This window comes from Poecile atricapillus, chromosome Z (assembly GCF_030490865.1).
Source record: "Poecile atricapillus isolate bPoeAtr1 chromosome Z, bPoeAtr1.hap1, whole genome shotgun sequence".
NCBI classification, from domain to species: domain Eukaryota; kingdom Metazoa; phylum Chordata; class Aves; order Passeriformes; family Paridae; genus Poecile; species Poecile atricapillus.
The window spans coordinates 59,856,278-59,880,374 of record NC_081289.1 but is presented as its reverse complement, the minus strand read 5'-3'; positions in this window follow the sequence as shown (position 1 = coordinate 59,880,374).

Genomic DNA, 24,097 nt, shown 5'->3' with positions numbered 1-24,097 from the left:
TCTTCATCACTAACTATGAAGAAACTTAACAAAAAGTCCTCACATTGAATATCCCTAAATGACAGTAAGCCTGCACCCTGTATTGATATGGATTATTTCTCCCCAGATGCAGAACCGGCCACTTTGCTTTGTTGAAGTTCTCAAAATTACTCGGTCCAATTCTCCAGCTGGTCCAGATTCCTTTGAATGGTAGCAGGAACTTCAAATGAATCAAACATAATCCCATTTCTCCATATGGTATCATCCATAAACTTTATGAGGGTGCAGTCTGTGCAATCATCCAGCTCATAACTGAGGTTGTAAAACAGTATTGGCCCTGATATCAACCCCTGGGTGCACCATGAGCTGGTCTCCTGCTGCCCTTTGTGTTGATCATAATCCCTTGAGTTTGACAGTTCAGCGAGTCTTCAATTCACCTTACTGTCAATTTATCCTGCCCATACACAAATATTTTTCTTTTTGTTTTTTTTTTCCTACTAGTAGTAGAGGAGCTGAAAAAATAAAGAATTTAAACATCATGAAAATTTTTTACATTTTATTCCACTGCCCAATATACTTGTTTCCCACCTCTCCCATTCCCTTGTAATATCTGTAGAACAATGATGATTTCAACCACACTGTCCTCTTTACACTGAATTTTGCAACCATATTTGCTCAGGTTACAGAGGGAATATGTATCTCTGTTTTACAACTTCTTTGATTCTTTGGTCTATAATTATTCAATAAGGGAGTTATTTTGCTATTTTATATCAAGATATGTATATAAGGACTGTTTATGGTATACACTGTGAATTACACATGTTAAAAATAGGTATCATGAGGAAGAGCTGTAATTTAAATTATCCTGGTTTTGAGACTATCATTTAGCAATTTCTGGCAGAAAGTCATGAGGCATTTAGCATCTTGAATAAATAATGCAGCATACTTCCTTTAAAACACATTGATCTGTTTAAACAAATGTTCCACTACCAGGAAGAACAAGTACATGCCTTTGTTACCTAGATAATCAGGTATCTTTCTATCAGAAAGAAATAACCACAAAATCCTATTGTGGTTCCTTTCATTACACTTGTCGTCCCACCCTATTTTTTTTTTTCTTTCCTCTTCTCCTCATTCCTTGGCAAGTATTCGCTTCCTGCTCACTACATGGATATACAGACATGAACGAATTTTTTTCATTAGCAAAATCCCTCAGAGCTTTTTCTTCATGTGGTTATGAGTAAAACATGAAATAAAAGACAGCCAGATGTATCCTTTGATTCTGTTAATTTCATTTCCGGTCAATTAAGAAATTTTTGCTGGCCCAAGGATAAAGAAAATAATTTTAAAATAATTTTAAAATAATTTCTATATTAAAAAAAAAAGAAAAAGAGGGGTGAATTATCATTATTCTTGCAGTTTTGGATAGATTTTAAATAGATATGTTAGCCTATCTTAAGATAATTTCCTAGGAGAATGTTAAAAGGCCTATTTCAATCATTGGGATAGCTTGTGATACTGCAGCACTGGGAAATGTCACAGAACAAATGCATAGGACTGAAAGCATAAGAAGGTACTGAATAAGCTCTATGCAGGAATCAATAACTTAAAACAGCAGGAATGTATGTGCTGCAACTACTACAGTACATTAATTACTTCTAACAATTGGATAAGGAATGAAAACAAAAGGGATACAGTGTAGGAATAGATTTAAACTCATGGCTCTAAACAACTAAGGAGAAAAAAAACCAAAACTTCAGTTGTGCAGCTGCTAAAGTTTAATGAGAGAGGGGCATGTACAACAGGAATAAAAGACACCAAGGATTCTTAAAGAAGGAGATTTACATTTTACTCTACATTTTGGACCAATATCAGAATTATGTGTAGAGGAGAGCCTGTAACAGGAATTGCAAAAACTTTTGAAGATCAGCTGATAAAATATCAGTGTACCATAGAAGATAGACTGTCAAAAGACAGACAGCCTTTAGGAAAGTTATTGTGTTCAAACTTATGTCTAACTAGAAGGGATATGTACAGCAAAAAAATTATCAATTAAATTGGCAAATAAAATGAATGGGTAATACTGGGGTGTATAATTAATGTTGATGGAATGAAGAAAAGTAGCATATTTTAATTTAAAACAGGAAATGGTAGAAATGGTGGGAATGTATTTTCCTCTTCATTTTCCTTTTACTCATGGTTCTATTAAATTGTTGTCATATTAAGAGGCAAACAGAAATCTAGGAAGACACAGAGATTCTGAAAGTTTTCTACAAGCATGTTTTGTGAATGACATTCCTTTCTCTTTGAAAATGCAGACCAAATAAAGCTTTTTGGACAGTTAGGCACTTACAGGATGACAAAGGATCAAGCATTTTCAGTGAAAGATAGATGAAATATTTTTCTTGGACTTGGTTTGAATAGAAATACTAGTGGCTTATGTTTACTTATTTATTTGTTGTTTTACTGAAATACTCTAAATATGCCTCTGTCTTTACAATAATTTCAAATTATAATTGCAATAAAATTTCAGTCTGGTTCAATTTTACATGTATGTGTATAAATTTTCCTTTCCTTTCAAGTTTTATTCCCATGACATAGATAATAAATGGAGCATTTACTTCCATAATTTGAAGCAATCCTACAAAATAAATGAGGTGTTGGTTAATCTATAATGTTTGGTATACAATTAATCATAACCAATATAAGATAAGAATCTGACTATTTATGTTGAGTTTTTGATAAGAAAACCAAGAGAGGCATAACAACAGGATTAGAAACCATCAATTATTTCTTTGGTAAATACTGTGTTGAAGAAATTGTTATTTTAAGGCTAAGATATTTATTATTAAGGGCAAATTTAAATGAGAACTGACCTAAGAGAACTGACTGCAGTCTTGCTGAAATCACATATAGCTAATAATCTGCCAGGGTTTTAACCCTCTTTATAGGGTACACTATCTACATAAAATAGCTCCCTGGGTTGAAACTTGGCTTTTTGCTATACCAGGTCTGTGGTAGTTCTGTGGTAAAAACCACAATTTTCACTGAGGTATTTATATCAGTTCCATCAGCAACAATAGCTATTTTCTGTTGTCTCAAATTGTTCATGGTTGAGATATTAAAGAGATGTGAAATTCTACCCTTTGACCCTCTTTCCTATGAGGTCAATCAGGATTGTGTATGAGTCACTTAAAGAAATGAGTCCTCATGGAGTGCTTCGGAAAATCATATAATTTCTCCATCATTCACGTAGTTAACTATGGCCTAAGGTATAATGTAAGTAACATAGGGGTCAAGATAATCTAAATTCTGCTTAAAATGAAGTAGCATTTTTGTTTTCTAAATATATGAGAAGAAGTTTACCATATGAATGAGAGGGGGAAAGATGGAGAGGGCTGGTGAAGAGGAAGTAATATTGGTATGCAGACAGACTGAAAAGAGAAAGCATAGGTTTTTTTCCAGTTTGTGTTACTCTGACAAAGAGTTTTGAAAGAAATTAGAATCTGTTGAGTCTGACTCTTTGAAACACTCTTATGTGGTAGCTCCACTCTCCTTGCCTAACAGATGCATAAAGGCAGGTTCACCAGGAGGTCAGTCAGGAAACTCAATATAGCATTCTACTTATGTAAAGAAATATGTCTTACAAATAGTTCAGTGTCTATCACTTAGTTTATGAATTTGATGTGGAAAATTGTGGCTTTACTTGTAATAGATGCATTTTTTTTATGGTGTAAGCAATATTTACATGTAGTGTGTGTACTTGATTTATTGCCCTCTTGTTTCTCATGTTGAGTTTCAAGTTGCATGGATTATAGAATCATAGTATCATCTAATCATTTAGCTTGGAAAAGGCCTTTAAGATCATTGAGTCCAGCTGTTAACCCAGCACTGCCAAGTCTACCACTAAACCATGCTCCTAAGGGCCACATCTACATGTCTTTTGAATACCTCCAGGGATGGTGACTTATCCACTTACTTCTCTCAACAACCTGTTCCAGTTTTTCCTCATCCCCAATCTAAACCTCCTTTGTTGCAACTTGAATTAATTTTATTTTATCCTATTCATTGTTACATTGCAGAAGAGTACACCTTGCTACAACCTCCTTTCAGGCAGTTGTAGTGAACAAAAGGGCCCCTTGAAACTCTTTCCCTCCAGGTTAAACACTCCCAGCTCCTTCAGCTGCTCCTATAACACTTGGGCTTAAGAACCTTTAACAGCTCTGTTGCCATTCTCTGCAACTCCAGCACATCAGTGTTTTTCTTGTAGTGAGGGATCCAGAACTGAACACAAGATTTGAGGTGTGGCCTCACCAGTGTTGAGTACGGGGGAACAATCCGTGCCCTGGTCCTGCTGGCCACACTATTGCTGATGCAGGCCAGGAAGCCAGTGGCTCTTTTGGCTGCCTGGATGAGCACTGGCCCCTGTTCAGTCAGCTGGCAACCACTACCCCTGGTCTTTTCTCACTGGGCAGCTTTCCAGCCACTCTGCCCCAACCCTATAGCATTCCACAGATTCATTGTGACCAGAATTTTTCCTTACTGAACTTTCTGTTTGTCCTTGACCCACCGATCCAGTCTGTCCAGATCTCTTTGCAGAGCCTCCCTATCCTCTAGCAAAACAACACCCCTGCCCAAGCTGGCATCAGCTGACTGAGGCAGCTCTCAATCCCCTTGTTCAGATCATCACTAAAAGGTCTTAACCAGGACTGGCCTCAATGCTGTGCACTGGGAAATGACACTCTATAGCATTACTATTCTGACTGGAAAAGTGAAAATCTGGCTGCTGAAAATCTGGCAAGGAATTGCTAGATTTTGAGGCAAAGCAGTAAGGATATGAGCAATCTGAAAGACAACATAGCAACATCACACTTCTCCAGAAGGCACTTGATTCTATTGATCATGAACTTCTGTAAGTGTGACAACATTAAGATTTTTTGTCAGACTAATAAGCAAGCAGATAAAGCACAAAGAAACAAACAAAAACTCTACAACCAACCAAAGCATAAATAATTTGCTTTCTCCTCACATCTACAGCACTCTATATTTTATTTCTGCTTATTTGGTATAGAGAGTTCTTCCCCCCTTCAAAACATATTTGATCTGTCAGAAACCAAAATTTTAGTGAGATGAGTAGACATCAGCGAATATTTTGCATTCTGCTCTTGCAACCCAAGATTTCTGGACCAGCTGGCCTTAGGGCTAATTTTGCTTCTTGGGTTTGGCTATAAAAAGAATATCAAAGTATTCTCTGCAAATGAAACAATGACTTACAGTACAAGAATTACTCTTCTTTTTGTCTTAGAGAAACCTCTGAGTCAATGCACACAGCATCAACAAGGGACTCAATATAAGGTTTTGTGATTTGCAGATACAAAAAATTTCTGAGAAGTTCTGCAGAGAAAAAAGTAAAATGTGGGAAATGCAAACCAAATCTTCAGCCTTGAGAGGACAAAAGTGGAGATCTCTGAATGTGGTCTGAATGTGCTTCTAGATTTGAATATACCTGCTCTCAGTGACAAATAAATTTGAGCATTTCTACATTAGAAGTAAAAGCTGGGTTGCCTGAAGACAAGAATGTAGTGAGTGGGCAGATTCTCTGCTTACATATCTGAAATACTTCCCTTTACTACAACGGAGCTGTTCAATCATACATTTCAAATGGTATCAAGATCGCACTGCAAGCAATAAAGGGAAATCCTCTTTTTCAATAAAGACAAATCTGGCAAGGAGAGGAGTTCTTGAAGTAATTTCCTTCTCTCATTCTGAACAGAAGCCTCAAATGATGCCAAAGGAAATTTGCATATGGTAATACTTAGTGAAAACTGAAGTCAGGATGTCATACTTGACCTAAAATGAAGGTTTAAAATAGATTTTTTTTTTATTATTTATAAATTATCCACTGTAGCTTGCTATCAATTGTGTTACAGCTATTGCTTTCCAACACTTCCAGATTATGGAAAATCTAAAAAGTCCTCATATCATATTTAGAGGAATAGAAATTGAGTGAGGTTGGAATACTATTTCATTTATTTAACTTAAAATTATGATCTTGAACCTTGTATTAAAAATATAAAGAACTGCATAAAATACTCTATGATGTTGCTATATTGTTAATATTGACCATATTTGGTTTACCGTTCTTTGGGAAACAAGCAAAGAAACATATAGCACATAGCATTTTAATATATGCTAGAAATGCTGTAAGTACACTGTGACAGGAGGTAAAAATTGCCTGAGTAAAATGAGAAGATGAAATTGTTTCATCACTGAAGGCTGTGTTTGACCAAAACTATATATACGTGTATGCCTCTTCTAAAATCTAGATCTGAGTAAGAATCTATACAAGAATAAATCCAAATTTTTTTTATAATCTTTCCTTATCCTATTTAACACTTTCAGTTTGCACCTCCTGTATAATCAAACTTCTTTTTTAAAACCTGACAGAATTTTGTGCCTTCAGTCAAATGTTGTCTCTTCAAGCATCAGAATCTGTGCTACCTCCTCCTTTTCCTTTCCTTTCCTGGACTCTGACCATTAAGTGCTCAGTGCATTTTCATGCCAATGTCTTTCACTCTGAATTGTCATTACTATTTAGACTAATGACAACTTGGCCTGTTCCAGACCTTGAAGTTGCAGGAAGATGAGACAAATATGTCTTATGTGATCCAGCACAGAGATAGCATGACTTCAGGGTGAGTTTAACACAGGGCTTTCTGTTTGAATTTCTCTAGTTAGAATTACAGGTCTCTTTCTTATTTCCCTTTTTTTTTTAATTTTAATTTTTTTTTAGTGGTTTGGGTTTTTTGTTTGTTTCTTTGTTTATTTTTGATTGGAAGCAAAGCAATCAAGACTGAATTTGGGGCAGAATCACAAAAGCGCATAACAAAACATTTTATTATTTCTGAGAAATGAAAATAAATGTATTTGGCTTCATTGAACACTTCATCAACTGTTTATTTTGGGTTTGGATCACTACAGTCACAAATATTCCAGACATTTAGTTGGTACCAGAGGAGACTTAGGGCTTTTGCCTTTCAACTCAGGGCTTCCTACACCTGAACTATACTTCTTCAGAAAACTGCATTTAGTCTGCTGCAGAAAAAAAAGAAATAAATCTAAAATAACAGACAAAAAATATATTTAACAGAATAATAGAATAAGTTTCAAAATCAGACTATCAAACTGGACTAGTACTGCCTGCAAAATGAGATGTTTAGATTTATTTCAGGTGCATTAAATTTTTAACTGGTAATAATTTCAGGTTCAGATACTATTTTCCTATGACTACATAGAATTCAAGATAAAGGGACAGAAATTAAACTAGGGAAGATGTATATTGACCAACAGATTCACCTATCCCAAATAAGTTTAATTTAAGAAAAAATGGATAGAATCTTGAGGGAGCATACTATTGAAATAGAATAGCGTTAGGATGAGCTCAGGAATCTATGATTAAACTTCCCCAAAAGTATTCTCATTAAAATTCTCAGGAAATGGAACTTATTTCCAGCTTTAAGCGAGAAAGATTTTGAGTATTTATTTGATGCAAATTTTATTTTTTTCAGCTGCACTGTTCAGTACTCTGCTTAAAGACCTTAAATATTACTTAGGGTTTGAGCTAATGTAAGTAATTAATTCATAGGTAGTAATGTATTTGATGAATTTTACCCTTCAGTGCATGAATTTTCAATGAGCAGGCTATGCTTTTTCTCTAATTTATTCAGTATTTGAAATGATTACCCAGTAAATATATTTTGATAACTCTTGGATGGTAAATGGCTTGGAAGGACATAATTTGAAAAGATGTATGTTTATCATGTGGTCTAGAAAAAGTCATTTTCCATACAAGTCAGTCTTCTTTTCTACCTAGAAAACTCTAATTCTGGTCAGGAGAAGAAAAGATACAAATGAAAACCTTTTTAGATGGTGAACAGTCAGAGATTTCTGTTGCCCCACTTTTTACTGAACTTTTCATATACCTCAGCAAGCAAAAAAAAATATTTGAAATTTTAATGGTAATTCAATTCCTTTTTGCTGTTAAATAGTATGGGGAGAGTGAGAATTTCATGGAACCCACAAAGCTGACTTGAAAGATAGCATAATGTATCTCCCACATCACCAGCTCTTGGAAAGTCATCTAAAGCATCTCTTGTCCATGCACTTTGTTGTATTCTTTCTGAACAATAGACCACAAAAATTAAATAATTTTATAATGATATGATATTAAAATCTCTATATAGACTGAGATTTTACCTGTTTGAAGATTTTTTTAAACACATTTTCATTTGAACATCAAGTAACTGAATACTTTTAACTATGAGGGATTTTACTGCTGACTTTTTCACATATATAAACATGAAACAGTTTCTTCTGTAAAGTGATATCTTGTTTTGTCAGTACCTGTTACAGTTCCCTCATTGTCCTAAGTTTTCCCTCTGTGTTTGCAACACGACCTGCCTCTGCTGAGAAAAAACAGGTCAGAATTATTCTTGTGTCTCAACAGAGAAAAGACCCCAGACCAGATGTCTCCTCCTGAGACCTCTAATCTAGTGCTCAATACACACATGGAAAAGTGAGGTCTCTGCAAAATACAGTGGTCATCCTTTTTCTTTTATCAAAAGCTTAGAGGTGTGACACAGAAATCTAAATCTCTGTGGGTGAATAGATCTTTCACAGCTTGCAGGAACTACTGCAGATAGAAAAAAAAAAAATAAAGCAACAATTACACTTTCATCCATGTTTTAGAATGAGTAATTCTTGCTGGTTTTTTTTTTTTTCTTTTTTTGAAAATAAATTATATATCAGACCCTTCTTTTTAATAAAAGATGCTATATTTTAATATTTCTGAGATTTTTTTTCTGCAACATTATTGACATAGCCAAGTATACCTTTTGCTCAGACTGCTGCTTTCTGAAACTTTGATTATAATTGCTTTTAATGAAGAGTTATTAAAACTTGTGTCTTTATAAAAAAAAAATAATTAAAATTGTGAAACTAAGCCTTAAAGCATCTAAGACAGTGAATCTGCCTCCTGATCTAGAGGTGTTGAGTCTGTTCCTGTATAAAACTGATCAAAGGCTTTTTAAAAATTATATTATAATATTAAAAACTCAAGTATTAAATTTCATTTTTATGTATATGTTGATACATAATAGGTATAAACTTGAAAAGGTTAAGAAAACTATTCAAAAAATTCACCCATATCTTTTTCATCATTCCTTCCTTAGATATGTCATCAAGTGAAAAAAGCAGGGAGGTGTTTTTGTTGTTATCTGGCAGTTTGAAGAAAAACATTAAAATTTATTTACTGATCTACAAAATCATCATGCTGTTATTCATAAAATACATCAATTTTCTTGGTTTTTTTTCCATGTACAATCTTCAATACTTTTCTACTTCCCTCTCAGTCCAGCTCTGTGGTAAAATCAACATGACAGAAAATCCCTCACTGTACAAAAGCCCTTTGGATGCTGCAGGTTAATGTTCAACATCTTCAACCTCCAGGTTGCTCCAGGAATGTATCATTTTACTCACTTCTTCTGTACTCAAACTCTTGTGAAGCCTTTCCTGACTTGCCTCTGTGCTACAGATGCAACAGTTACAATGAGTTAAATTGAATGAGAGACTATGTTGAACAAAAGAGAAATAAAAGATTTATGTTGTCCTTTTCTGATGATGGAAGCATATCTTTATGAAAGAACTGAATGGGATTTTTGCAAAATTCCATTATTCATTTCAGTGTAATAATACAATCACTGTACAGTGTGAAACCAGCAATCAATAGTTTAGCATACAGCTCTGATGAACTGTTTCTTCCTGCTTCCAATTTATACCTTAAAGAGGAGCTTTGCCTGTGGAGTTCACTGTGTTCAACTAATACACCAATTAGCTACTGTGACAAGGTTCTGCATTATCAAAAATCAAAGCTTTCCATAGAGAATAATCTTCTTATTGTGGAAAGCTGGTCAGGGAGGAAGGTAATGAAAGACCAAGGATATATATGCTCAGTATTAATCTCAATGTGGATTATACACTTTCAATAAGGATAGGAAGAGTGTAGGCTCTGGACAGGACAGCGGTATCTTTTAAAGCAAGCTACTGAAAAAAAATTCCACTTTAAAATGTTTAAATGATTAATGCTAAACACTGCACACTGTGATCTCTTTCAAAAAAAAGAGATTTTTACATCCTAGGATTTTGGTCAAGAAAGTGGTCTGAGTTATTAGAAAAATTATCAGGTCTGTTGGATTTATCTCTTTTATTTTGATAAATAATTCTGTTATTGTTTTTTAATGTAGTCACTCCAGATTTTTAAATCTTATTATGCTTAAGCCAAAAAAAATACCTGCAGAAATTGCAGTTCTCTGGTAAAGGGTTGATCATGTTTGGCTGTCAGAAGCCTGCCTAGCTGCTCTGTTACTCCCCCTTCTCAAAAAGACAAGGGAAGAAAATAGGGTTGAAAACATTATGGCTCAAGACGAAAACAGAGACATTGCTCGCTATCTACCATCATGGGCAAAACAGATCAACTTGGCAAAAATCAATTTAAGGTATTTTCAATTAGAGTAGACTCAGACAGTGAGAAACAAAAAAACTGAGACACCTTCCTACCTTTCCCCTGGTCTTTCTCACTCAGACTCATTCCTTTATTCCCAACTCCTCTATTTCCCTGGCTCCAAGAGGTGCAGAAGGGTGGGAAATGAGGGGTTGAGCTCAGTCCATACCATTTACCTCTGCTTCCCATTTCTCCCACCACTTTTCCCCTGCACCCGTATGGGTCCTTTCCATGGGCTGCTGTCCTTCAGGATAAACCTGCTTCAGTCTGGTCTCTCCACATGACGTAACATCCACCTGCTCCAGTGGGTGTTCCTCCCCAGCCTGCAAGGATGACATCCTTCTTCATTGACCTTGGTGCCTCAAACTTTTTTCCTCCTCATTTTTCACTGCCCTCAATTGTTTATATAATTCCCTAGTATTTTCCCCAACATGCCATCAGCTTTGCTGATAGGTTAGGCCATGTGCTGTGGAGGGTCTGATGCAGAGCTCCCTGGATCTGGTCATGTCCAGCATGGAGCAGTCCCTGGCTTCTGCTCAGAGACTGCCCATGTGGCTCCTTCCACTGCTGCCAGCACCGGGGAACAGCCAGACAGAGTCGTGCACACAGTCATTAACACTGCCTAATAACCTGCACTTGCTCAAAGAGGAGGATTCTAAAGCTGATGCTCTGGTCAAGAAAGATTGACATGAACCCCAAAGGCATTACAGAGCACTCAAAACTCAAAATTTTCTGACCAGACCTCTGCCTCCTTCATCCTATGCTATATAGAAAAGGTCTGGCACAAATTACCAGCATATGGAAAATCAGAGCTGTGTTCATGAGTTGCTACTTTTAAATTGGAAGAAACCTTTCTCCATTCCCCTGTTTGGCAGACTTCCTCAGTTTTTTGGTATTTATCATCCAATGCAGAAAAAAAGGTGATTAGCAGGAGCAGAATCCAAATGATTATGTGATCACACTAAAAAAATTTGAGCATTTCTAACACAGAGGGCTTGGGCTGAAATTTGACTTGTGTCTCAGAGCTGTGCCTGAATTAATGGGGATAAAATTAATGGGGTTAGTTACTCACTTCTGTTTTCTTAGTCTGAAATCTGATCAGGTTAATATATAAATATTTTTCATTCAGTGCCTTTGCTATGCCTTTCATCCCTGTAAGTTTTGAAGTTGACTGAACATAACTGTTTCACATGCTGACTCTTGGCTTCATGTATTCCAAACAGAAAAATATTAGGCAGATTACCCAAGAAATGGAATCTGCTTACCATGAAAATTGAAATCAGTCTCTGGTGAATCACATATCTATTGGTGAAATGAAGGAAAACTATTTGTTAGGAAACATGGGTGTGAAGATTTCCCATTGTTAACTCGCTCACACAACTGGAGAAGAAGGGCTGCTTTACTTGCTTAAGAATTTCCCATGTTTAGTATATCCCAGACTGGAAAGTGTGTTTGACAGTGATGAGGTAATGCTTCTCAATACAGTTCGGCAAATTTACAAAATCACTGTCTTTCCTTGATAGACAATGGATGTCATCTGCTATCGTTCTTCTTGTATGTTTGTTAATTCCTTGGGTAGTTTGCAGTAAATTTCCTTTTCTTGCTCCTTAGTTGTTTGAAGCATTAGACTATTTTCTGGAATATGTGGTGCTGGCTTATATGGACCAACAAAAGACTTTATTTTAAAGGGAGAAATACTGTCTATTACACTTGAAGCAGAAGCTTTGCTTGTAGTTTCCAACAGAGTAAAGTGTGTGATTTATTTCAGATAGTAGGTCAAGGACTCATATGTTACACATTCAAGACATAAGCACTTTTCATTATTTTTCCTTGGTCTCTCAGAGATTCTGATATGTTTATTAATTTTCTATTATTTAATGTTTTTCATTCTAAACTTAAGGCACAGAAAAATCTCTTTATTCCTTGAGAACCCAAAATATTAGGGTCAAACATTCTGTTAATGTGTGGTGCCAAATTACCACAATGTGACAAAGAGAACAAGGTCATTGCTTTCTTTTTTTTATCTTCAGGCTTCCAAAATATTAGCAACTATTCCAAATTATTAGCAAATAATTAGCTATTAACTATTCCAAAATATTAGCAAATATTCCAAATTCCAAAATATTAGCCATTTTTTCCCAATGCCTTGACCTACTTTGCACTTGCATAAGTAGAATTAAAACTACTGGAAAAAGCAATTTTGTAGGGTGTGTATATTTATTGAAAATATGAAGACAAACAGGGGACCTGTTTTACATCTTTTATGTTAAAATATAATATATAAACAATTTCTAACATTCTGACACTATCAAATTAATTTCTTAACTTTTCTAAAAATATTTTAAATTTATTTTCTATTTTATTTTATATTTATATTTTAAATTTATTATATAAATTTATTTTAAATTTATCTAGTGAATCCAATAAAAATCCCTTCTATTGGTGCACTAACCTGTGGATCAGTATATTCTGATAATTTACTTGTTCAACCTAAACAAAATTACTTCACTTAAATCTGCTTAAAAGGTTTCTACCAACATAACTAGATCAGTATATAAGTAGATGTTTTTAGGTTGGTACAACTCTTTAATATATATCTTTAATATATATCTTTAATATACATACTCACAGGTATCTGTGTTCAGTAGAAATTTCTGGAAATATTATTAAGAACTATGTTTTATTCTGAATTATAATTCAGATATCTCTATATATTTCTTGTGAATTTCACTCCTGCCTCATGCAAGGTGACAAAGTGGATATTTGTTCCGATTAGAATTATATTTATGATTCTTTAAAATTTCAAGGAAAGGATTTTACTCCAAAATAAATCACTGAGGTACTTTTAAAGGCAGGCAATTGGATTGGGCACAAGGTGTTTTAGAGAATATATAAAAACTAAATTACATGTGAAATTGAGAATGAAATGAATTCACAGATGTTGGAAATACAGAAGGTTGCCTAACAATTCCCTAGGTTTACTAATAACCTCGCCTAAGACGTATGTTCTTTCTTGGGAAAAGAAACCAAAACAGCTGTGCCTGCCTGTCTGGGCTCAGCACATGGTTAGGGTTGCATTTGAAAGCCTCTCATGAAGGTGAGAAGGGAAAGTGAATCACAGTCTCATGGTGCTCTCAGGACAACTCTGAAGACTCTTCTTATCCCTGGATACAACAGAAAAATTTGCATTTACACAGTGGAAAATCCATCCTGTCTTTCAAACAGGGTTAGGAGAGGGAGCCTTGAAGTCTTTGGCTATCATTAGGGCTTGGCTTGATTCACCACACATTGCCATTGTAACATAACATAATGCTATTTGGATGAAAAAAATGTACAAATTAAAAGTTTTGATCCTAAGAGAAAACTAATGCTAAAAAATAAAAAAAACCCATAATTAATGAGACCCTTCAGAAGCCAAAATACCATTACTACATGCTGAAACATTTTTTAAGATGCTTGAGAAATACAATACTTTTATAACATGTTTTTCATGTTGCATTGGTTAAATCATTCAAAATCATATCTCTGTATGGATGAATTGCTCCTTCTCTTGCCTGAAATTGTTTGGGATTACTCAAGCTTTAGGAGACCTCTTTTTTTCTCATTTCCATGTACTTAAAACCAGGATGAACAGAAATAATGGCAGAGACCTATAATATTCACTGCATGACCTTTCCCAGCTGACTGCTTACTTTGAAACCATTCCCAACACTGCTGGCTATGCCCTTTAAGCAAACTCTGAAAAAGCAGATAATGCCTACACTTCCTGAAGAGCTACTTCCCTCTACGATCCTTTTATTCCAATAAAGATACAAGGTAAATACAAAACAAGGGGAAAACAGAAAGACAGATATTTACTTTCCACCTCAGTACCTACAATTGCTCCTTGCTTATTTTTCAATATATTTTTTTTTGCTTTACCTGGAAATGATTATCCAGAAATAAAAGCTAAATAAAACATTAATAGGTCACAGAAACTGTCAGAAACCAGTCTCTTCTCCTTCAAAATAGCTGCTCTTCAGTGTTTGCTATTGAAGTCTGCAGTGCCCGTGGTTTGCATGTCTGAATGCCCTGCTGGCTCTCCAGAGCAGAGCAGCAGGTGGAGCAGAAGGAGAGTGTAACTCACATAAAGGCACAAGCCAAACAAAGCTGCTTGGTCTAATTTTAAGCTTACAAGAGCTGAAAACGTTTCTTTTAAATATATAGGTTAAGTTTCTGGAAGTATAAAGGATATATTCCATTTTAAGAACTGATAAAAAAGATCATTTCAAAACAAGTTATTAGTATATTTGTTGTAAATTATGTGTTTATGAAATATATTGTATACAATAATTCTTAGACTTGTCCTTTGAATAACAGACCTGGCAAATGTTAGTTTCCAAATTAACATTTAATAATAAAAAATTGCGGTCTATGAAAATCACTCAACTTTGCTTTTTTATATCACACTCTGTTCTAGAACATAGGCAATACTAAGGATACTCACTGGTATCATTATCTGTATAAATTTAATCTGTTTAAAATTTTTGGTTTATTCCCAGGAAAATGAATTTTTAAGGATTACAAACCCACAAAAATATGTATATATGCAAACACACCTATACTCACATAACACTTGTTCCATTGACCCTAAAGTCTATTTCAGTAAAACCCTGGATATGCTTGTGAACAATATAATTTTTCATATTTTCACAGCAATGACCCAATGATCTTTCCTCCTCAAAACCTTCCACTTTTAGTTAAAAATTTGAGTTTGGTTATGGATTTCTACTTATCAGAGAGGTACTACTTCCGAATTTTCTGTTCATCCCTCCAAAGGAGAGAAGTATCATATACACAAAGCAGCCATATGTGATCTTCCACCTAAGCAAAATTAGTGCCCAAAAAGCCTGAAAATACTAGTGCACTGGCATCTTCAAACTCTGTTCTTACAGTCATGCTCATAAGTTGGGGTTTTTAGCCTTTTACACTGATTACATCACTGAATTTCCGAGCTCCTTATGCAAGATTGGAAAGTTATCATACAAACTTCTGTGTAAACTAAACCAAAATAAACTAAAAAAACCCAACAAAAACCTTCACTATGAATTCTATGACCAGCTCAACAATTCACAATATTTCAATCAAGCCCAGAGGAATCTCATGTAGACATTACTGAAGATATTGAAGTATTCACTGTTGTCGTTAAGGCTTCAGAACAAAATACTGAGTAAGAGCAAAATAAAATGGGTTCAAATGGAGCTGAGGATAAGGGCAGGATTTAATACCTCCACGTCAAAACATTTTCATACAAGCCACAATAACTGGGAAAGGCGTCCTTAGACCTAAAAAATAATGGTTTATATTTTAAGGAAAATCCCAACATTTTAAGAAATGTATGTACAAGACTGATTTCACCTTAGCTTTGTTATCTTTTGATATCACAAAATAGCAACATCACAGACATTCATGTACTATTATTTTTTATTTTTAAAGGCATGTATTATTCCCTTATAATAAAGTCTGTACTGCTTAATTTCCCCAGCACTGGTTTTGTTTAAAAATGCAGGGCTCTAGTGATGCTTCTCAAGCTAGTGTGTAGATACAAACACTTTAAAATGGTATTCTTTTAGGTGTCAATTAACAAATTTTTTCAACATACAGGGCCAGTTGCTCTCACATCATTAAAAACAACAAAACATTTTTATATGCAGATTACTTAGAGAATAATCTATATGCAAGGAAATCCTCAAGGTCAGTTGATTGTATTAATTTTATGTCACAACACAAAGGTAACTAAAGAATTATTCATGCTCTTGTTTTTAAATGTACTTTCTATGCTCACAGACATTCAATATAATGAATGCCAATTGTTACCTTTATTGCAACCTACTTTCTAGGGACATTATTTATTAAAAGAATCATAATAATTTGAACTCAGTAAAAAGGTCCACAGATTTTATTAATTCATATGTCAATCATAAAAAAAAAATGGACAGACAGCACAGAAGTTCTGTTTTGAACTTTCAGTTTTAAGTTTGTCCTAATTTGAGAACTTACAACTTATTTGCAAATATTGAAAAGGTTTGTTCTGTCCTCAAAGTGTGAATTGGCAATTTTAGGGAAGACCTGATATGTTCTTCTAACCTTTGGTTTAGTAGTAAAGCAGCATAATACCACTACATTTCAATACAAATCAAAATGTCAAAGAACTGTACAATGTAAAGCATTTTTCTCTCTGTAAATGACATGACATGTCTCCACTTAATCTTTGTCTTGTTTGTACTTTTTGCTTGTTCAGTGATCCACACAAACATGAATTTTCTACAAGTTAAATCACCCTCAAGCCATTTGTTCCAATTCCAGGCGTGTTTTTACTTACACAGTATTTGAAGGAACTACAGTCACACACTAAGGAATACACAGGAAATATCTATTTAACATTGGGTGGTTTTGTATTGTCTTGATGAAGCATAAATTTTCAGACAAAAGAAAAGATTGGCTTAGGCAACTTGACTTTCAACTGTTCTATATCCTTGAAGGCAGAATACACAGGATTCATGTGTATGTGTGAATGGGTGTACTCCATGTGATATCCATGGCAAGATTTTAAGCAAGTGAAAGCCAAACATTAGTTTTGAGAGAAATACCTATTTATTTCACTGCTCCTCTGGTTTCTGTTACTTTGTCTTTTTCATCATAGTGTTCAGTCCCACAGAGCACAACATCACCTTTAACAGACCGCTGAGTTACTAGATAACAGCTTGTGCCAATTTAAAATCAGTCAGGTCTATGTCTCACTGTGCTCCCTTCCCTTCTTTCACCACTTCTTATGAGCAAAGGTCTAGCTAAATTATGGCAGCAGCTGGCAGGGAATGAGGAGCAAGTTTCTTTAATGATGAAACTGAGACAGCACTTTAAAACAGACCAAGAAGTTCCCTCTGAGGGCTTGAAACAAGAACAGCAATGGATGCAGATCCACAGGCACATTAGCTGAAGGTGAATAACCTTTTGTCATCCTAGGAGGCATCCCTCACAATAGGGACTCTTTTATTAGTGATACATCACTGTCAGAGAAGTGACACTCCTGTAAGTCACACAAGATGACACTTCTGTAAGTCTACTTATGTTCATAAAAAGCAGCATTAGTTATTGCTCTTTTCTATTTAGTGGTGTTTAGATATAATGACTGTTCTTCTTCACAGGTATTCCCACCTTCTCCTTGTATTATGGCTATCTGAATTTATTCTTCTTTCAGACTTCACAGAAGAAATTACACTTGAAAGCCCTGCAGTGGGCAGTCTGGATGGCCAAACAGGCAGGGAGATGCTTTCTCAGGGATGCAGGAAGGAAGTTGTGTAGGAAAGCAGCAGTGTAATGACAGAGGTGAGGCTGAATGAAACTGCAAACTGCCATTTTTTGCAAAAGTGAAAAGAAACTGAGTATTCATCCAAGATCTGAGGCATCTACATATGTCTACCTTTTTTGCTGCACATCTTCATTTATATCTTAATTTCCCATACCGTGATTATGTAGTGTAACATTAGTTGTCATAAACTTGATTTTACTCGCAGTTTGAAGATTTCACTTTGACTCTGAAGACCTAGCTTGATGTTGAAAATGTGATGCATTAACCCACTATTTGAACGCTCATTTTTTAATGCACGTGTGTGTATGTTGTACTAATATCTGACATTCTTACACATATTATGATACCAATTTAGTTGAAAATATGAAAAGCTTTAATTCCTGGCATTCACTTGCATTAAGCAGTGATAGACATGTCAGAGGACTATACAGGCCTCTGGCTTGTACTGCCCAAGGTTACACATGCTTCTACATGATACAAGTAACTTGCAGTCTCACAGTTGAATAAACATCCATTGGGAGTAGAAATAAGACAGCAGAATAAAAGAGTTTTCCTAAAATTAAATTTTTTCATTTTTTAACAACAAGACTTAATTCACTGAAGTTTTTTTCAAAAGAAAGTTAAAATAAATTTTGCATTTTGTAATTAATTTCTCTAAAGTCAGATTAGAGAACATTTGAGTGGGGAAGGACAACTGAAACTGGAAAGAGCCTAAAGAAGCTGGAAGATAAAGCTGGAATTTACACCAAATTAATCAGGTCTAGAACTGGACGCAGATGTTTACAGAGAAAGCCCAGGTGAGAAGGCAGGCAAGGTGGTGTACTCGAGGTTATTATGCCTCCAGGACCCAAATATCTGTGTCTAACTATTATTCAGCTGCTAGCAAATGGCTCAAATACTGACATTTTTTGATGATTGCAGCACACTAATGTCAATAGCCTGCTATTGTTACGGGCTTTTTGACAATTACCTGAAGCAGCAGAAGCCAAAGAGTTAATTTTTTTTCAGTCTGTGAACAAATTATATACATGATTGTGCTTGTTTTGGCTGGGGTAGGGTTAATTTTCTTCACAAAGGCTGGTACGGGGCTGTGTTTTTGACTTGTGCTAAACACAGGGTTGATAATACAGAGATGTTTTAGCTATTGCTGAGCAGGGCTTATACAGAGCCAAGGCCTTTCCTGATTTTTGTGCTGGTGAGGGAGTTGGGGGTGCATGGGAGGCTGGGAGGAGACACAGCCAGGACAGGTGGCCCAAACTGACCAGAGGGATATTCCAGACCTTGTGACATCATGCTCAGTACATAAAGCTGAGGGGGAGAATGAGGAAGGGGGAATGTTTGGAGTGATGTTGTGTTGGCCACGTGAGCCTGATCTCCTGGGGATGACTGAATACCTGCCTGCCTGTGGGAAGCAGTGAGTCAGTTTCTTGTTTTGCTTTGCATCTGTGCATGACTTTTGCTTTCCCTGTTAAACTATCTTTATCTCAACCTACAAATTTCCTACCTTTTACCCTTTCAATTCTCTCCTGCTGGGGGGGTTAATGAGCAAGCCGCTGCGTAGTACTTGGTTTCTGGCTGGGGTTAAATCACAACAATGATGTGTTATGATAGCATTCCTTTTTCTAAAGTTTATTCTTTAAAACAGAAAGAAAATGGGTGTTATATTAAGTATTAGCATGCATTCATTGCACAGCAAAGATGCCCCCAAAATTTAGATATTGACACCTTACAATCATGCATTTCTTGTCTTGTTCCGGTGTATTTTTTGGTAACAATTTACATGTCCATGTCAAGCTGTTTCTATGAAATTCTTGAACCATTTCTTCCATGAACCTGTAGCAGGGTTGACTATGCAGCATAAATGTCTTTACTCTGTAGAATTCATAAAATTTTTGTTTTCAGAGGTTGGAGTATATCCATAAGAATGCGCAGACTTAAGGAGATTGAAAGAAAGGTTTCATCATATGGCTGAGTCAAATGTCTCTGACACCAACCTTTCTACAGCATATACTACCCCTTATGCTCTTAAGAATGATACAGAGATGAAGTATTATTTCTGAAATAAAACATATTTAAAAAAATCCAGGAAAAGGCTTTTTCTGAATCAAAACATAGTACTGAAGTCAGAGGGATTTGGACAGTGCAAGTAAATGAGCCATGAAACCTAAGCAAGCAAAGGAGAGAAAACAAAACATTAACTATTTGCTCATTAAGGGATCAGATATTCTGTGCAGTGAATGTAGGGGGAGTTCTGTGAAAATTGCAGTTTACATTCTGCAATTTAGTTCTGTATCATAATACATTTGCATACAGCAACCAAATTAAGCCAGTACTAACAAACTTAATTAAGGCAATCAGTACTTTTCTGATTGATATTGTACATATTGCATATTTTTATGTATAAATGGTGTTTGCAGCTGCCTGATATGCAGTTGTATGGCACCCTACCATTTAAAATAGTTATTTTGGAGCTTCCACAAAGTAGGCAATGATGTGAATCAAAGTTATTCCTGGAATTCAAATTTTTCCATAGGCACTCCTAATTTTCTGTTTAGATTGTTTTCCTGTCTGGTGTGTCAATATGCTCTGCTCAGAATAAGGCTGAAGAGTGCAGGCAGAAAATAAGGTATAATAGGCCCTGAAACTCATCTCCTTAAAATATATGCATTTCTAATTGCTCCATTGACAGCTCATAGATCTGAGAAACCTAGGAGAGTTCTAGAGTCTGAACAAATCTATTAATCTATTCAAATTCAGAGTAACTTTTAAATTGAAAGAAAAAACCCACATGCATGAGAACACAGTAAAATAATTCCCATTTTAGACAATTGTGGATATTTATGACTAAAAGAACAAGCACATACTCTTAAAGAGTGAAATATCATACACATTTATAAAGAGAGCTGGCATTTTAAGACCATACAAAGACTCTAAAAGGGCCTCTCTCCTGCAGACCCCTGTATCCTACTCTTGACAGCTGCAGGGACTTGTGTTTCCAATATAATTTGACTTACGAGGGTACAAGACACAGTGCTGAGATGGGGAAGAATAACAAAGAACTGGTTGGAATTACATCCTTTCCTTTCAGAGTCACGAAAGGACCTGCAGAAGATTTTCAACCATTTCCTTGACAGCAATTAAACCAAAGTTTCTTGAAAATCAAAACTGAAATGAACACAGAGATGGAGAAGCAAAATTCTTGAGTGACTCTTTAAAGCTCTTTCCTTACACTTTGCACAACCAACAATAGTATGTGAGCTCTCTATTCCTGTGAATAAAGTAATTTTTAAAATCATAAAATCACAGGATCTTTCTTACGCTGCAGTGACCAAAACTTCCCCCAGCACTTGAGGTGAGGCTGCCCCAAAGCAGAGCAGAGCAGAGCAGAGCAGAGCAGAGCAGAGCAGAGCAGAGCAGAGCAGGACAATCCCCTCCCTTGCCTGGCTGGCGATGCTGTGCCTGATGCCCCCAGGACATGGGTGACCCTCCTGGCTGCCAGAGCACTGCTGACTCATATTCAATTTTCCATCATCCAGGACACCCAGGTCCCTTTCCATGGTGCTGCTTTCCAACCTCTCATTTACCAGTCTAAACACACATCCAGGGTTGCCCCATTCCAGTCACTTTCCTTTGTTGAACTTCATATGGTTGGTGATTGCCTAGTCCTTTATTTTATATATATATATATATATATGTATATATAAAACCTTTATATTATAATAAATTATTATTTGGTATCTTTAGTCCCTACAGAACTTCCCTGCCTCCATGGCAGTCAACAGCTCTTCCCAGTTTTGCATCATCTGAAAACTTGCTTAGTATCCCTTCAAGTCCCACATCCAAGTTGTTATTGAACAGATGGAAGTGGCAGCCATAAGAGTTCCTCTCCCTGTAGATTGGTCCTTTAGGTGTACTGGCAATAAATACTGCTGGGAGGAAAGGGTTAAAAGAGCAAGAATGGCAAAGAGGATGGTGAATTCTCTCAAGTGGCCTTGCAACTGGGAATGTTAAAGCATGGAGAATATTGGTGTGGGAAAACTCCCTTTATTATGCCTAATGCATTTATCCTCTGTCTGTTTTGAGAAGTTGGATTCCTGTGTAGCGATAACACACTCTCACCAACATGCTTGAGCCACCTTTTGAGAGAGATCAAAAGCTCAGACACCACAGTGTGGTGATGAGCTGGTGTGTTTGTGAGGCCCTTGGGCAGATCGGGGCAGGCAGAAGGGCACGTGGGATGTGAGCACTGACGGAGGCCGTGTCCCTGCTCCTGTGTGTCTGCAGCCCAGCATGGTCTGGGGATGTGCAGTCAGAGAGGTAATGGAATAAATCTACTCTTTGCATTTCAGCTATGGTTCTGTGGTCTGGTTACCTGCATGTGTTGATTCACACATAAATGCCAAGGCCCTTGTTGGACCAAAAGGAAGCATTTAAAAATGGGGTTTGCCCTTTCTAAATGTGTTGTGACCACTGAATTACATGAAATTAAAAGAAATGTACTGAAACCTCAGTGCTACTTACTTTGGTGATGACAGAATTTAGGTTCTGAATAATAGAGTAGTCTATCTCTACAACATAGTCACCTGCAAGGCAGAATATAATTGTCTTCTCTCAAGTATTATGTCTCACCTTTTGTAATTTATCTTTAACCTAGATTTCCCTGATCAACAACTGAATGCTTGCATTTTACTATCCAAAGATGTTTCTTTGTTTTTGTTTAGTATTTTTTAATGCTTGTAAAAACAACATGATTTCCATCCCATGTGTCTTTTGTTTATTTCACTTAAACACTGAAAAAATATTATTGCATGACTAGTCTTCCTTTTTTTCTGAACTATAATTTGAGTCAGACCAGCAAAATATAACAGAGATAGTAGATCTAATTCACTTTAAAATCTACATTATAGCCATCCAGTTTCAGCAAAATCAATTATTTTTATACAAATGTTAATACTTTCTAGGGTAGTTACTTCTTTAACCACCTTGGCATCTTTAACCTCAGTTTAACTATGCAATTTTAGTATCTTTATATTCTCAGAATCCCCAATGTGTCAGATGGCACATTTGCTATATTTCTTAGCTGTCATTTCACAGATGAAAGAAGTAGTTTAATTATTCATAGTTATTAATAACATATTTTAGTAACCAAAATGAACAAAGGATGTTTTTCAAGAGGTGAGAAATGCTATTGAGAACCGCATCATAGCCAAATCATCAACATGGTACTGATTCTCAGGCAGGCATTGGGTCACATACCTCCGGGGGTAGAAATTGCTGAGACTGGCAGTAGGTCACCAGGTCTAAGGTGTCTGAGGAAGAAAGCTGAACCAGTCTGCTGAAGGATTGTTAATTATTAAGAAAATAACATCCTATATTGCTGTTTCTCTCTGCCCTCAGGGAAAAGCCGGCACCACGGCCGTGTCAGAGATAAATGGCTGTTAAGATCTGCCTGCAGAGGGATTCAGCATGTGGAGGCCACTCTCAAGCAGGTGATTTTGAGATGAGGTGATTTTTTATTTCCCTTCTGAGAAGGCCATCCAGAGAGCTGATGTCTGAAGAGATACCCTGTTTCCCTCTGCTAACTCAGCATGAATGGTGGATTATTGCACAGTTAAGTACAGCAATCTCACTCACATCTAAGGACAGTTCACACCACTGAGTGGGAAAATTTATTTTCCTCTTCTGGTAACTTAAGCTATGATATTACAAAAAAAAAAATAAAAAATAAAATCAGTACTTGAATTATAGAAAATCTGCAATGCACAAGTGGAAAATAAATCAATAAAATACCTTTCCTAACAAAATATGCAGTTTATTACAACACTGGATACTATATTGCTTTTCCCTGAATAAAAAGAAGGTGGATCTCTCTGTTTAGTATCAGCATATTTCTATCTTGCAATAAATTGTATCTATAAATTATTTATACTGTTACTTGTCAACAGAGAAATGTGCACTGGAAGCAAGCAATGTGTGTATATATAAAGGGAATATACATATATTTGTACTATGAAAGTAAAATGACAAAAGATGACAAAAAATATATATAAAGGTAAGTGTCCTACATAGCAAGTCAAAGAAAAAAGGAATAGCAGGAACAATAAAAATATATTTTACATAGAAATTAATTATAATTTTATAATAAGAGTTTTTGACATACACATAATCATTAAATTCTCTTAGTTGACTGTAGAAAGTGGTTGATTTTTTTT